At 43.0% G+C, this 13,922-nt stretch overlaps 1 protein-coding gene across 3 annotated transcripts in view; it reads right to left on the bottom strand.

Moving 5' to 3' along the window:
- TP53I11 (tumor protein p53 inducible protein 11) overlaps positions 1-13,922 on the bottom strand; it is a 79,626-nt gene that overhangs the window by 48,132 nt on the left and 17,572 nt on the right. The window contains exon 2 of one of the 3 annotated variants that reach the window (XM_053263607.1): positions 13,006-13,121. The exons of the other annotated variants lie outside the window; for them this stretch is intronic. The gene's annotated coding sequence lies outside the window, so the exon portion shown is untranslated. The remainder of the gene's footprint in view (positions 1-13,005; positions 13,122-13,922) is intronic. 3 annotated transcript variants of the gene reach the window in all.

Here is a 13,922-nt window from a genome sequence, read left to right as displayed (position 1 = left end):
AGAGAATCCACTCTGAGATAGCCTGTTAAGAGAGGCCAGAACTGAAAAATTTCTGGAAAACTCCATGAACCCCACCAACTTAGGGCTGTCTCGAGGGAGTTCTGGCACAACCTGCCGTGCCCCAGACCCAATTTGGGGTGTCGAGGCACCCCCCAAAGGGGGGAATGGGGCATCCTCAAATCCCCACTATTCCCTATGGAGGAGTGCAAAGACTGAAACAATCTTCAAAAATCCATTAATAATCACAGGAGTGTCTGGTTGCTTTGGGATTTGGTGGGTAGTAGGCACCCCTGGGTGCCTACCACCCACCCCAGTTTTGCACCCCTAGGAGCTCCACCTAGGGAATAATGGGCTAGTTCAAGTTCCCATTATACCCTATGTAGAACCTTTTAGAAGCGGTTTGAATTGGCATTGAATTCAAACTGAACTGGGGGGGGGGGGGAGCAAACAGGCCAAGCCAGTTTTGTGCACATCTCTACACAATAGCACAGCACATACAGTAGTGATAACTTGACACAATGTTAGTACCTTTAATATAAAAAGCAGCCACTCAAAGCGACCATTTTATGTAGCAGCTGAACTTGAAACAAAATCATAACATTCATTCAATTATTATACATATGGGTTGGTGGTGGTGACCCCTTGAATGTGCTTTACCCAGCTAATGATTTGGGAGCTACAACACAATTTTCTTGCATGTCTTGGAGTGCTGGTCTTGTGGTAGCAAGCATGACTTGTCCCCTTAGCTAAGCAGGGTTCACCCTGGTTAAATATGAATGGGAGACTTGATGTGCGAGCACTGTAAAATATTCTCCTCAAGGGATGGAGCAGCTCTTGGAAGAGCAGAAGGTTCCAAGTTCCCTCCCTGGCATCTCCAAGATAGGGCTGAGAGAGTTTCCTGCCTGCAACCTTGGAAAAGCTGCTGCCAGTCTGTGTAGACAATACTGAGCTAGATGGACCTATGGTCTGACTCAGTAGGCCTGAGTCATACTATTATACTGAGTCATACTACTATACTGAGTCATACTTCCTATACCCTATTGCCACCCCTACACACAAACACCACCCCCCCCAAACTACATCTTTTGTCTATGATCAATCTATTGGGTTGTATTCCAAACTATTCTGCAAATGGAAGTGTTTCCATTTGCCGGGGAGGGGGTATTTTTGTGATTGCCCTTTCCTGTTCTAGTCCCTCATTGTGCCTTTCTGCCACATGCTAGCCATTCTGTTCTGGAGCATCCTTCCATCCCTGAGCAGTAAGTTTTTAGGGGGGACAGACACAAAGACTGAGAAAGGGTCACTCCTTCCTGGCTCCCTTTGCATGAATGGGGTGCCTTCCGTTCATGGAACAACAACTTAGGATACAGCCAGAATATTTGTATGAATGAAAATAAGGCACTGGCAAGATGCACTTCAGGTGGGAGAACCTTAGAATACTCATTCAGTCAAGTTAAAAGGGAATATCTGGACCAGAGGAATGAACTACATTTATAATTATAAAAAACCAAAATGCACAGAAGTTCCAAAGATTACCCAGTCACTAAGGCAGAATCCATACCCAGTTTTGAACAAGGGTGACCAAACAGTTGGTCTCGGGCACAGAGCATAAGAGATTGCAAAGAGAGAGTTCAAAGCTGCCAGAAGAGTCCAAAATACAAAACCAATACCTAACATTAGGGTCAACAGTACAAATAATTCAGCAAGACAACCCTACATATCCTTCCAATAGTCATAACCCCACATTTTAAAAAGACTTGCAAGAGATATCATGCATAACAACTTATTCAACCGATGCAGCTGACTGAATTAGTATTCTTTGATAACAATTCAGTTAAGAACATAAGAGCAGCCCTGCTGGATCAGGCCCAAGGCCCATTAAGTCCAGCATCTTGTTTCACACAGTGGCCCACCAGATGCTACTGGAAGCCCACATATATATTATTTGTATATTATTTTTCTGTAGGTGTGTTAGTGCCCATTATTATATGCATATCACACTCAAATATTCTATTGCCTAACAGTGGCCAAGCTAAGAAAGTATGCTATCCCAGACTGGGGGGTGGAGTGGGAGAGTCACAACAATTACAGAGTCTTAGGTACAGTAACTATCACTACTAGACTGCTCAAGTGTGTCAAATATGATCCCCCACTCTAATTTGCAGCCTAGAAGCCTATCACTGGATGACATGTTTTACTGGAAGTTGACATGTTTTACAGTCCCGCTGTATGGCTCAAACACAGCACTGCTTCAGCTCTGGAACTCAAAATGTTTAAGTCAACTTTCATCATCTCCAGAGATAACATGCAATCCACAATCGAGTTATGTGCCCCCCATCCTTAAATTGTAGAGTGGTCACCAAGTTAGACACCATCCTGGTTTCTATGGTAACAATCCTGTTCCAAGCAATTATTAGTTATAAGTGTAGAATTCCCTTTTTGCATTAGCAAAAGAGGTATGTGGGGGGAGGAAGGACACAAATGGGAGGCAATGCAGATCTGGCAGGGGAGGGCATGAATGGAAGCAGATGTCAATTCTGATGGCAGACAAGTAAAAATAGAATTGTTTCACTGAATTGTTGCAAAATGTATTCCTACTCAGCCATTAACTGGGTCACATTCAGTGTAGAGGAACGTTTTTAAGCTAACCAAACCAACACAACGCTAAGTATTCCCAAGCTAAGTAAGAAATGACACACAGCAATGCTCTTCTGATAGGAGACCAAGCACCACTTTGATGCTTTCAGGTATGTTTTCAAGGACACGAAAGGCAGCTTTGGAGGGTGAGCAACTTTATAGCAGCAGACCATAATACTCCCCCACACACATTCATTAGAAGCCTTGATAATGCCAGGAAAGGGCTCTATTTCATGCTTATTGTTGGGGACAAAGCAGATGTGTCAGTGGCAGGCAACCTTTTCCATATGTCCACCTTGTTAACATAAGGAGTAGGGTTTGGGGAAGATAAAAAAACAGTATGTCTGGAGAGGAGAGCTGGCCTTGTGGTGGAAAGCATGAATTGTCCCCTTAGGTAAGCAGGGTCCAGCCTGGTTGCATATGAAGGGGAGACTAGAAGTGTGAGCCCTGTAAGATATTCCCCTCAGGGGATGGACCCGCTCTGGGAACAGTATCTAGGTTCCAAGTTCCCACCCTGGCTTCTCCAAGATAGGACAAGATTTTATTTTATTTTTGATATGACAAGATTTTTTTAATTGAACCAACAAACTACCAAAGTATACAGTACGTTGCCAAAGCACAATTATATACAAAGTGGTTGTTTGTACATCATATATCTACAAAGATTTACACACAAGGATTTGGAAACCCACAAGGTTATGAAGAGATAGGGCTGAGAGGGATTACTGCCTGCAACCTTGGAGAAGCTGCTGCCAGTCTGTGTAGACAATATTTATTTATTTAACACATTTTTATACTACCCCAAACTTACGTCTCTGGGCTGTTTACAACAAGATAAAAACAACATCAAAATGTTAGTTAAAAACAAAAACAAGAAATTTAAAACAATTTAAAAATTTTAAAACAATATCCTAAAACAACATTAAAAACAATCAAAACAGTATCATTTAAAAGCTTGGGTGAACAGATGCGTCTTTAAAGACTTTTAAAAAATTATCAGAGATGGGGAGGCTCTTATTTCACTAGGGAGCGCATTCCAAAGCCTCGGGGCAGCAACGGAGAGGGCCCATCCCTGAGTAGCCGCCAGATAAGCCAGTGGCAAATGCAGACGGGACCTCTCCTGACTATCTCAGTGGGTGGTGGGGTTCACAATGAAGATGACGTTCTCTTAAATACCCAGGGCCCAAGCTGTTTAGGGCTTTATAGGTTATGACTAACACCTTGTATTTTGTCCAGAAACATATCAGCAGCCAGTGTAACTCCTTCAATACAGGAGTAATATGGTCTCTCCGAGATGACCCAGAGACCAGCCTGGCTGCCGCATTCTGAACCAATTGTAGTTTCCAGACTACAAACAAGGACAGCCTCACATAGAGCACATTACAGTAATCTAGTCTGGAGGTTACTAGAAGATGTACCACTGTTTTGAGGTCATCTATCTCAAGAAATGGACGCAGCTGGTGTATCAGCCGAAGCTGATAGAAGGCACCTCTGGCCACTGCCTCAACCTGGGGCACCAGAGAGAGACTTGGATCTAGAAGCACCCCCAGACTGTGAACCTGTTCCTTCTGGGGAAGTGTGACTCCATCCAGAACAGGCAGTTCAAAATCATCTCTCAAGTTCCTACCCCGCACAATGAGAACCTCTGTCTTATCTGGATTCACTCTCAGTTTGTTATCCCTCATCCACCCCATTACTGCCTCCAGGCAGGCATTTAGGGAGGTTATGCCCTCTCCTGATGATGCTGACATGGAGAAATCAATTTGGGTGCCATCAGCATACTGATAACACCCTGCACCAAATCTCCTGATGATCTCTCCCAGTGGTTTCATGTAGATGTTAAACAACGTCGGAGACAATACGGAGCCCTGAGGGACACCACACAAAAGATGAGATTTTGAAGAACAACAGTCTCCAAGAGACACCATCTTGAACCTGCCCGAGAGGTAGGAGAGGAACCCCTGCAGAACAGTGTCTCTCACTCTCAACCCCCTCACACACTACAGAATGATGCTATAGTCGATAGTATCGAAAGGGACCAAGAGGTCCAAAAGGACCAACAGAGTCACACTTCCTCTGTCAATTCTAGATAGACCGATGGCCTGACTCAGTATATGGCAACTTCCTATGTTCCTCCCTATGTTAGAGAGCTTGGAAGGAAGATTTGTTTATCCACCCTAGCTGCAGCAGTGGTGCACAGGCAAGGAGAGGACTGCTAATTAATATTGTTGGAAGTTTAAGTTCTAATTTTTATCCCTGTTCAGTTAGAGAAACCTGTACAATTAAAGTCCACAATAATGTCCATTCAGCATTTCTTACAGAACAGATTTTGCTTCTATTTGCATTGCTAAACAAGACACACATGCACCCCCCCAACACTGTGTATATATGTTAAAGACACATGTCTCGTGGAGTTGTTTTGAACACAGTTTAATATAAAAGCTTGTGTGTGCACACACACACCTGCCTATGCTTTTAGAAATATCTCCCCATATCTGAAGGCGTACAAAATTCCAACACACTAGAAAGACTTGAAGTCAAGCATGTTAGAGGGAGATTGAAGGTTCCTCAAGAAGTGCCAGTAATTCCAAAATGTTACAAGTTTTATTAAACAAATATGAGGGCTAGAAACAGAGAAATGCTAAGCATGAAGAAAATTATAATGCCCTGTAAACACAGTGCCAGCTGAAAAAGGTCAGAGGGGAAGTCAAATGTAGCTTGTAATGTTTTCCCACATTTTCTATAAACATTTTCTGCCAAAACACAATTGAAGTTGTATGCACACACAAAACAGACAACCTAGTTTACAAATCATTCTATCTGCTCAGAGAATCCTGAGAACTGACATTCTAGGACTAGCAATCTAACTACAACTCCCAGAATTCCTTAAGTAAAAGCCAAGAAAGCTAAACCAATATAAAACCAGTTGCAACTTAGTATTTGATATTGTCCAGCTTTTGCCAAAATAGGGAGCATAGCATTGTGAATCATCATAAATTGTGCATATCCAAAAGATAGTACCAGTGATGTTTTCCAAAGTTTCATTTTGAATGAACCCCATGTCACCAAAGCCAAAACAATCCACATGGTGTGCCAAGACCACAGATAGGAAAACAGACCTTCAAGCCCTTTGTACTGCAATAACTTGCAACATATTTCTAGTTAGTGTAGAATTCAGACAGAACTGAAATGGACTGGTGTCATGTCCATTCTTTTTTTAATCTTTAGAATGTCACAAGATTTCCATGATCATACAGTTTTATTTACTGTAATTTTAGTGTTACAGAGACTATTAGCTACATTTATTATTCTTTTCTAGATTAAAGTCCTTTCCAAGGGACAGTAGTAAGTTAAAATCAGGTTATTGATTTGCTTTAGGGTGGGGAGAAGGGCAGCAAAACCCAGTTAGAAAATCTTTTAAAGCAGTAAGCCTAGAACTTTGTCACCATCTGCACCCTTCTCTACCCAAGCTTTTGTGGTCAAACATACAAAGTAGATAGTTCTTGGGAAACCATGGACTCAACTCAATGCTCATAGATTGTAATCAAATTCTTCTGCCATATGTACTGCTGACCTTGAGCTAATGGGCTAATATCTAAGCAGACATCAGGGGCAAAGTTTGGGTGCCCTCTTCGTTGTTTCTCAATATAACTTCTGTTACTAAGAAATCTTTCTCATAGTAACATGGGACATGGTTTTTCTACTAGTGTTTTTACCTTTCCTGGCAAGCATCACATATGTTGGGGAAGCAGCAGTGGAACACTCTGTCCTGGCTATATGTTCACACCAGGATGGAGAGTAAACTTGTCCATTATATCAGTGGCATAGCTACAACTGAGCAGGACAGGGGGGAAATGTCCCCGTGCCCCCAAGGGAGAGGGGCCCCATCAACTGAATGATAGTTTTTTCTTTGCTCTCCCCCACCTCCCCCCCCACAAAAAAGGTGGACCGGGGACCCATATTCACTTTTTATCCCAAGGTCCACTCCAATCTTGCTATGGCCCTGTATTAGGTCATTTTCTCTTTTTTCAGAGTGCAGCAGAAGATGGTGGGAAGGGTTGCTTGGTCTTATCTCTGCTGCTCGGATACTATACTGCCTATGTCTGCTCCTCAATGTGTCATTTCAATATAAGAAAGCCCCTTTTTAGTTCTCCAGCCTTGAAAACATGGCAGTTGTGTAGTTTAAAAAAAGTTATAGTAAGAACTAATCTGCCTACTTTCCTTTCACTATCCCTACTACTGTCGACTCAATGTGCAGCAGTTGTGGAAAAGGCCAATTCCATGCTAGGGATCATTAGGAAGGGGATTGAAAATAAAACAATATTCTAATGCCCTTATACATAACTGTGGTGCAGCCACACTTGGAGTACTGCATACAATTCTGGTCACCACATCTAAAAAAGGACATTGTAGAACTGGAAAAGGTGCAGAAGAGGGCAACCATGAGGAACAGGGGCCTAGAGCACCTTTCTTAGGAGACAAGGCTACAACACCTGGGGCTATTGAGTTCAGAAAAAAGATGACTGCAGGGCTGGGGAAACATAATAGAGGTCTATAAAATCATGCATGGTATGGAGAAGGTGGATAGAGAGAAATTCTTCTCCCTCTCACATAACACTAGAACCAGGGGTCATCCCATGAAACTGATTGCCAGGAATTTTATGACGAACACAGAAGTACTTTTTCATACAATGCATAATCAACTTGTGGAATTCTCTGCCACAAGATGTGGTAATAGCCAAAAACCTGGGTGGCTTTAAGAGGGTTTGGATAACTTCTTGGAGGAGAGGTCTATCAATGGCTACTAGTCATAGGGCTATAGTCCAGCCTGAAAGGCAGGATGCCTCTGAATACCAGTTGCAGGGGAGTAACAGCAGGAGAGAGGGCATGCCCTCAACTCCTGCCTGTAGGCTTTGAGTGGTATCTGGTAGCCCACTGTATGAAACAGGATGCTGGACTAGATGGGGCTTAGGCCTGATCAAGCAGAGCTGTTCTTATGTTCTTAACTGGACTAAATTTGGTTCCAATAGTTTAGATGATCCACAAATTAGTCCTCTTATGCCTCAAATGTTCACACATCCACCATCTTGGATCGGAGTGGATGACATTACAAATTACACATTTGAGGTCTCCTTATCTGTCACTACAACTGTCCCTAATTTGGTTCAAATGGGCTAGACAGTCCACAAGTTAACTCACTTGAACTTCAAATAGTCATGCATCCACCATCTCGGATTGGGGTAGATGACATCATCACAAACTACACCACTGGGGCAACCTTATGTGTCCCTGCAACTGTATCCAATTTGGTTCATATTGCTCCAGGCATTGTGAAGTTGACAGGGGGGACATGCACACAGACAGACAAATGGACGGATTGCCAAGTAACCTCATAAGCCTACTGAAAAGAAGGCTAAAAAAGTAGCAGCTGTTTAGCTTATAGAGTTCAGCCTTAATTAAAATAGAATGTCATGTCCTCTTTTTTAGCAGAAGACAGATTTAGACACGAACCTATCCACACCTACATGAACGCAAGTCCCACTGAACTCGGTTACTTCCAAGTAACATACCTCAGATCACATTGTTAGAACCTAGGCCTAACCAGATTTGCTTCTAAAGTAAGTGGCTGACATCCTGACTAAATTTTCTAAAGGAAGTCCATTGTGATTTAGTAGCTCGTTAGACTACTCTCTGCATAGTACTACTGAGTAATTTAGTCAGCCAGTGTGCTTGGTATTGTAACTTTAAACATGTAGAATCTATACATCCATACTATGGAATACCATGATGGAGAGGTTCTCTGCTGCGCAAGCAGTGAACCTGAATTATTTAATTCTTCAGAAGCACTGGTGCTTTGTTAGTCTAGATGTTAGCCAGTAAGTGCACATTCTGCAGTTTTAAACGAAGAAACTGTCACAGCACAGAGCAGACAGGTGCAGCTTCCAGTTAATGCCAAGTCTCCCGTCACTATCTGGGTGCAGCACCCAAACAGATGGTGCATGTATGTCACCACATACATTCAAGTGAATACTTCCATCATGCTATTGGACACTCATTGTCAGCACCTGTTATTTAAAAACTATACCACCATCGCCCTCAGAATTAAGGAAGGGTGTAACAGCAACTGCAAACCACAAACTCAGTTTTTAGAAACATATCCCTGTTTGAACTCCGTTTCGGTCTACTAGCCTGTCACAGAAAGAAGGCTGTAGCTCAGTGGCAAAGCACATGCTTTTCAAGCAGGAAGTCCCAGGTTCAATCCCTGGCATCTCCATGAAGGCCTGCAAAAGTCTATATCTAATACCTGGAGTTCTGCTGCAAAGTAGACAATACTTTGAGATAGACTCAGTAGAATGCAGCTTTGTATGTTCAAAGATACTTGAGGGTGAGTAAAAACTCTGAAGTGTCCTTAACATCATCTCCATTAATTGCCTGGACTTGCATTACATTTGTTTGCATATTTAAATGTATCATCATTGATATTATTTATATTTGTCCTTTCAACAAAAAGTTTAGTGTGGTTTACACAGCAAAATAAATGGTTGGGGGAAGAGAGGTTAAACATGCCTGCCCCTTATCAAGAAGTGCTGGGAATGACTGTCTTTTAATGGCAGAACAGCCATAATTCAGTAGCAGAGCACAAGTGGAGGGACTATAGCTTAATGGCAGAAGACATGCTTTGCGCCCAGAAGATCCCCATCGGAAACCCTGAAGAGCTTGATAGACCATGTAGACTAGAGCTGCACAACTCTGACCTTCTAGCTGTTGTTGGACTACAACTCCCATCATGCCCAGTGGCAATAGTCAGAGATGACGGGACCTGTATTCCGACAACAGCTGGAGGGCTCAGTGTTCATTCAGCTCAAGTTGCAAGTAGACAATACTGAGCTCGATGAACCAAATAAGTACTAGTCAGACTCTGTATAATGCAATTCATATGAACAAATGGCTTTTCCAGGTATCTAGTTCTATGAAATAGGTGAGCTTTCCATATCATGTCCCCCACCCACCAATAAATTCATTGCGGTTAATAGTTTGTTATGGTTGAACCTTATAGTTCTTGCCTCCGATTTGTGGTATCCTGGTTTACTTGCACTCAAGCCACAATATGTTACTACTGAGAGAATGTACTCTTCCCCATGACCCCAGAATAGCACATCTCCGGCTACCCATAATGCTGTTGGTGGAACATAGTTGTCACCTATAACCGCCACCTATTGGCTAGTGCTAGTATAATCATTAGTGACACGCAATACTGCATTTTTTGTCAAGGTGGGAAAGTTGAAAGGGTGAGTAATCAGTATTCCAGGAAACTGTTGCTTTGCTAACTTGTTTCTAGCCTTCCACTTTTTGAGCACACTAAAGTTTATTGCGAGGCATACATGAAAATGCACAAATTCCACATCTGTTGCAATTAAAAACAGTGTAACATATTGGCCACACATTTTACCAATTACTTTGTGTAGTCCATTTGCTCAGACAACAAGACATCTTTCGCCCATCCCTTTATCTGTTGCTCAGCTGGTCCTGTAAGTGCCTTCGGATTCTGCACACCCACCCCCATTCTTGTCAGAGTACCCCAGGGAGTTGTTATAGCTACTGTGTCCTTCCTAGTTCTACCTAAATCACTCAGCACTGGAAAGCTTGCTTCAAGTTGTCAATGGAAACTAACCTGCCCTGACTGGCTTGCCTCTTGCCCACTTGTTCCAGTGATTATTCATTAATCATTATTGTACATGTCCTCAGGGGGAGTGAGAGCGCAGAACTGTGTCTAAATTGAACAGGCTTTCTCTATTTTAAAAGTAGAACTCTGGTGTCAAGCAGATTCAGATATACAAAGTCAGTTCCATGTGGGAGGAGTTGTGATAGGATAAGCTTTCTTGTTAGTTTTTCTTTTATCCTTTCATTCCGTAGTTCTCGGCCATAATGAAGGCTGTGGCAACCTTCTTGGCCTGAACATAGCTTTAGACAGTAGACTTGAACGGATTTTAGAAGATAACCAAACAATATTTTTTACCATCCTGGGGGGAAAAAATATGTAAATAAAACCAATGAAGTCTAGTTTTAAGCCAGACTTTGAAGTGCTTTTGTGTCCTTTATGTGGGAGTGTCATGCACTTCTGCTTCCCTGTTTTCCTACACCAGTGGATTTAAATCTTCCAATGTACCAACCAAGGGATGTGCTCAAAATGCAACCCAGTGTTCGAATCACAGCACAATCCCTTTAAAACCAAGGGCTTACGCAGCTCCTTTAGCGTGGAGGAGAGCAAGCTCATACCTGCTCCTCCTCTGCTCACAGCCACCTCTGTAATCATGGCACTCCCCCTACTATGACTGTGTGCCGGCAGGGCATCTCCCAGATGCCCCTGTGTGCCAGCATCATGCAGGGGCAGCTGGGAGATGCCCCACCAGCATGCAATCATAGCTGGGGGAGAGCTGTCATAATAGAATTATCAGCGAGTGGAAGAGAAGCCGGTATGGGCCTGCTGTACTCAATGTTAAAGGGGCCATGTAAGCCCTTGGATTTAAAGGGACTGTGCTGTGATTTGGACACTAAATCGTGTTTGAGCACCTCCCTATACATAAATGCTCTGCCTACCCCACTGGCAAATGGATCTCTCTGGGGATATTGAGGCACCTCCACAATGCCTCAAGGAAGCTAGAGAAGTATTAGTTTTAAAAATGCAAGTCTTTGTTTCCATTTGGAGTGCACTTTTCTAAGGTTCTTTTAGGACATTCTAGGTGAGGTTAACACCCCCTGCCCCCTTCATATACCTGTATGTACCCCAGCTTCCCACATCCATACCATGGAACTCCAGCACAAAGGAGATTAGTCTCTCACTGGCCCAAAAATACAGTGAAACAAAATGACAAGCACGTTTGTGCTGATGCAGCCATAGAATGGCAGTTCCAGCAACACAGCACCCCTTAGGGCTACGATGGTTCATTGACCCAGTTCTTGCTTGAAGGCCAATGCTGTCAGCAGCAGAGAAACAAATACAACTGCCTGGAAACTTGTGAATCGCCTTGGATCCCCTTTTCTAAAGCTGGCCTCGTGTCGTTATGTTGTGCCTGTAAAACTTGACAGCTTTACAACAGAAAATGGTTGATTGCAAAGAGCAACTATTGCCCTGACAGTCACTGTAACACTGCTGACTACTTGCATAGCACCTTCCCACCAGTGCTCTGGGGTCACAAGGTTCAAAACACTTCTCTCTTCAGGAGGAGGAGAAAAGAGTTCTTTATGTTTAGCAAAACAGGGTGGTTGTGAAGGAAAATGCACCCTGTTCCTCACGCTTATCATTCTAGCACCTCAAGTTAACCAAACCTTCAGACACTGGACTCCACTGACAAACTTGTACTGCAGGCCAATATGTATAAACTGCTTAGTAGTTTGAGAGGCTGAATGGCAGGAGGGGCATGAAAAAGTGAAACGTAAACACAAACAGCCATAGACAAACGTCTCTCCAAGAAAAAGACTGAGTTTCCCTCCAAAACACTCTCATGCTTCTTAGTTCAGTCAACTCGTGCCCAACAATGTATGAAGCAATTTCTGCACAATGATGGAGTAAAGGGCGGGGAGAACAGATAGGTACTGAAAAGTGCAGAAGTACTATGCAACTCTGCATTTTGCACTGCCTGGAAAAAGGTGTGGTTCCACTCATTTAAACTGTGAAAAATATTTTAAAAGCATTATTGCAATTTGCATTCCGAGATACTGGCTAAACCTACTGTGTCTGGGGTTTGGGCCAAGACAATAGCTTAAGGGGCTAGTAATGACCCGCTTCTAAGTGAAGAGCAGAGCACTGGAAGCCCACAATCCTTCTCCAGCTTGCATTAAAGTCAGATCAAAAACCCAGGAATACCCATTCCCTCTCAACACTCTCTCCCGCAAACCTTTTAAGCAATATTCACCCATTCAGTGCAGCAGCACTCCTCCAAATGTGGGAAGGAGAGAGGTCTTTCCCTCTCATCCAGCTACCCCAAGATGACCCAGTGGCTCTTGGGAAATATGAACCCCCCCGCCCCCATGGACTACCAACATTCTAAAGTTATATCTGAAATATGTGGAGCCATTTCCCATGCTTTAGGAAATGAGTCTGCTTGTTTTCAGTCCCAATCCAACAAAAACTGAGGGGGCAGGGAGGGGAATCTCTAATTGCAAGTTTTTCCCCTCTTTGTTTTTGAGTGGAACTCAATCTGCCCAGGGACCATCACAGCCTATGACATATCAAACTGTAGGGGGTTGTGGCCGAGCAAGCTAAAAGGTGGAGCGTCCTCCCTTCTTCCCCAAGGAGGCTTCACACACTGGTCTTCCACCCCAAATCTCCTTTGGGAGAGAGTGTGTTCACACACCAGCCAAACTTACCCCAAACTTGCAACGAGATCCTTGGACCCACTCCACACAAGTTGGGCTTTGTGATGCGAATTCTAGCTTATCTCGAGGTATTTCTGGATTTTTAAAATGCTGGTTTCAAGCTTTTTCTGAAATCACCAAGGGCAAACAGGAAGAGACATTGACATAGAATCATTAGCATGAGAAGAGGCATGGTCTCTTCAGAAATGCAGATCTACCTCTGCAGAGAACTCTCCCCTCGCCTGCTCCCATTGGCTAGGAAAGAAAACACTGACACCTGCCATGTGGACTTACAAAAATGAAAGCCGAATCCAGAAGGGAGGGGCCACTTCCCTCAATGCCATGAGCGTACTTCGAAGTGGCTTCGCTCAACATTTACTTTGAAGCCTGGGTTATACTAGGTTCAGAGACCATAAATAGTCCCAGGTCAATGATGTTTCCTTAATTCAATTCAATGTGTGCAAAATTAAAACTATAGTTTGGGGCTAAGATCAGAGCAGTTGCTAAGAAATAAGCTTTAAAAAAAAAGTTCTGAAAGAAAGCTGGAAAGTCAACCCTTTCGTTACTGCTTAACTTTCATACTGTTTCAGAAAGTTGCAGATTATAGCTCTGTTTAAAAATGGAAAGAAAAAATCCATTTCTAAAATAACCATTCAAAGATATGACAGTCGCAGACCATTTCCTGTTGGCTTTAAGCCCCAAGTATAATGTAAATACTCAGTCAAATGTTGGGTTTTTCCCATCTCTGTTTTTTTGAGGAGGAATTATCTGTGCAAGGCAAGAGTTCAAAGATATATTAGTAAATTTCACTTTGAAAACTGTAGCAGTGGGCATCACAATATACATCTAGGAAATTACTCTGAATGCTACAAGGAGAGCCATAACGAGCTCACTAGGGTGATAGACTTGATCGCTCCTGAATGTCCTCT

This window comes from Hemicordylus capensis, chromosome 1 (assembly GCF_027244095.1).
Source record: "Hemicordylus capensis ecotype Gifberg chromosome 1, rHemCap1.1.pri, whole genome shotgun sequence".
In the NCBI taxonomy this organism is placed as follows: Eukaryota; Metazoa; Chordata; class Lepidosauria; order Squamata; family Cordylidae; genus Hemicordylus; species Hemicordylus capensis.
The sequence above is the reverse complement of the archived record's forward strand: the minus strand, read 5'-3'. Positions and strand labels throughout refer to the sequence as shown.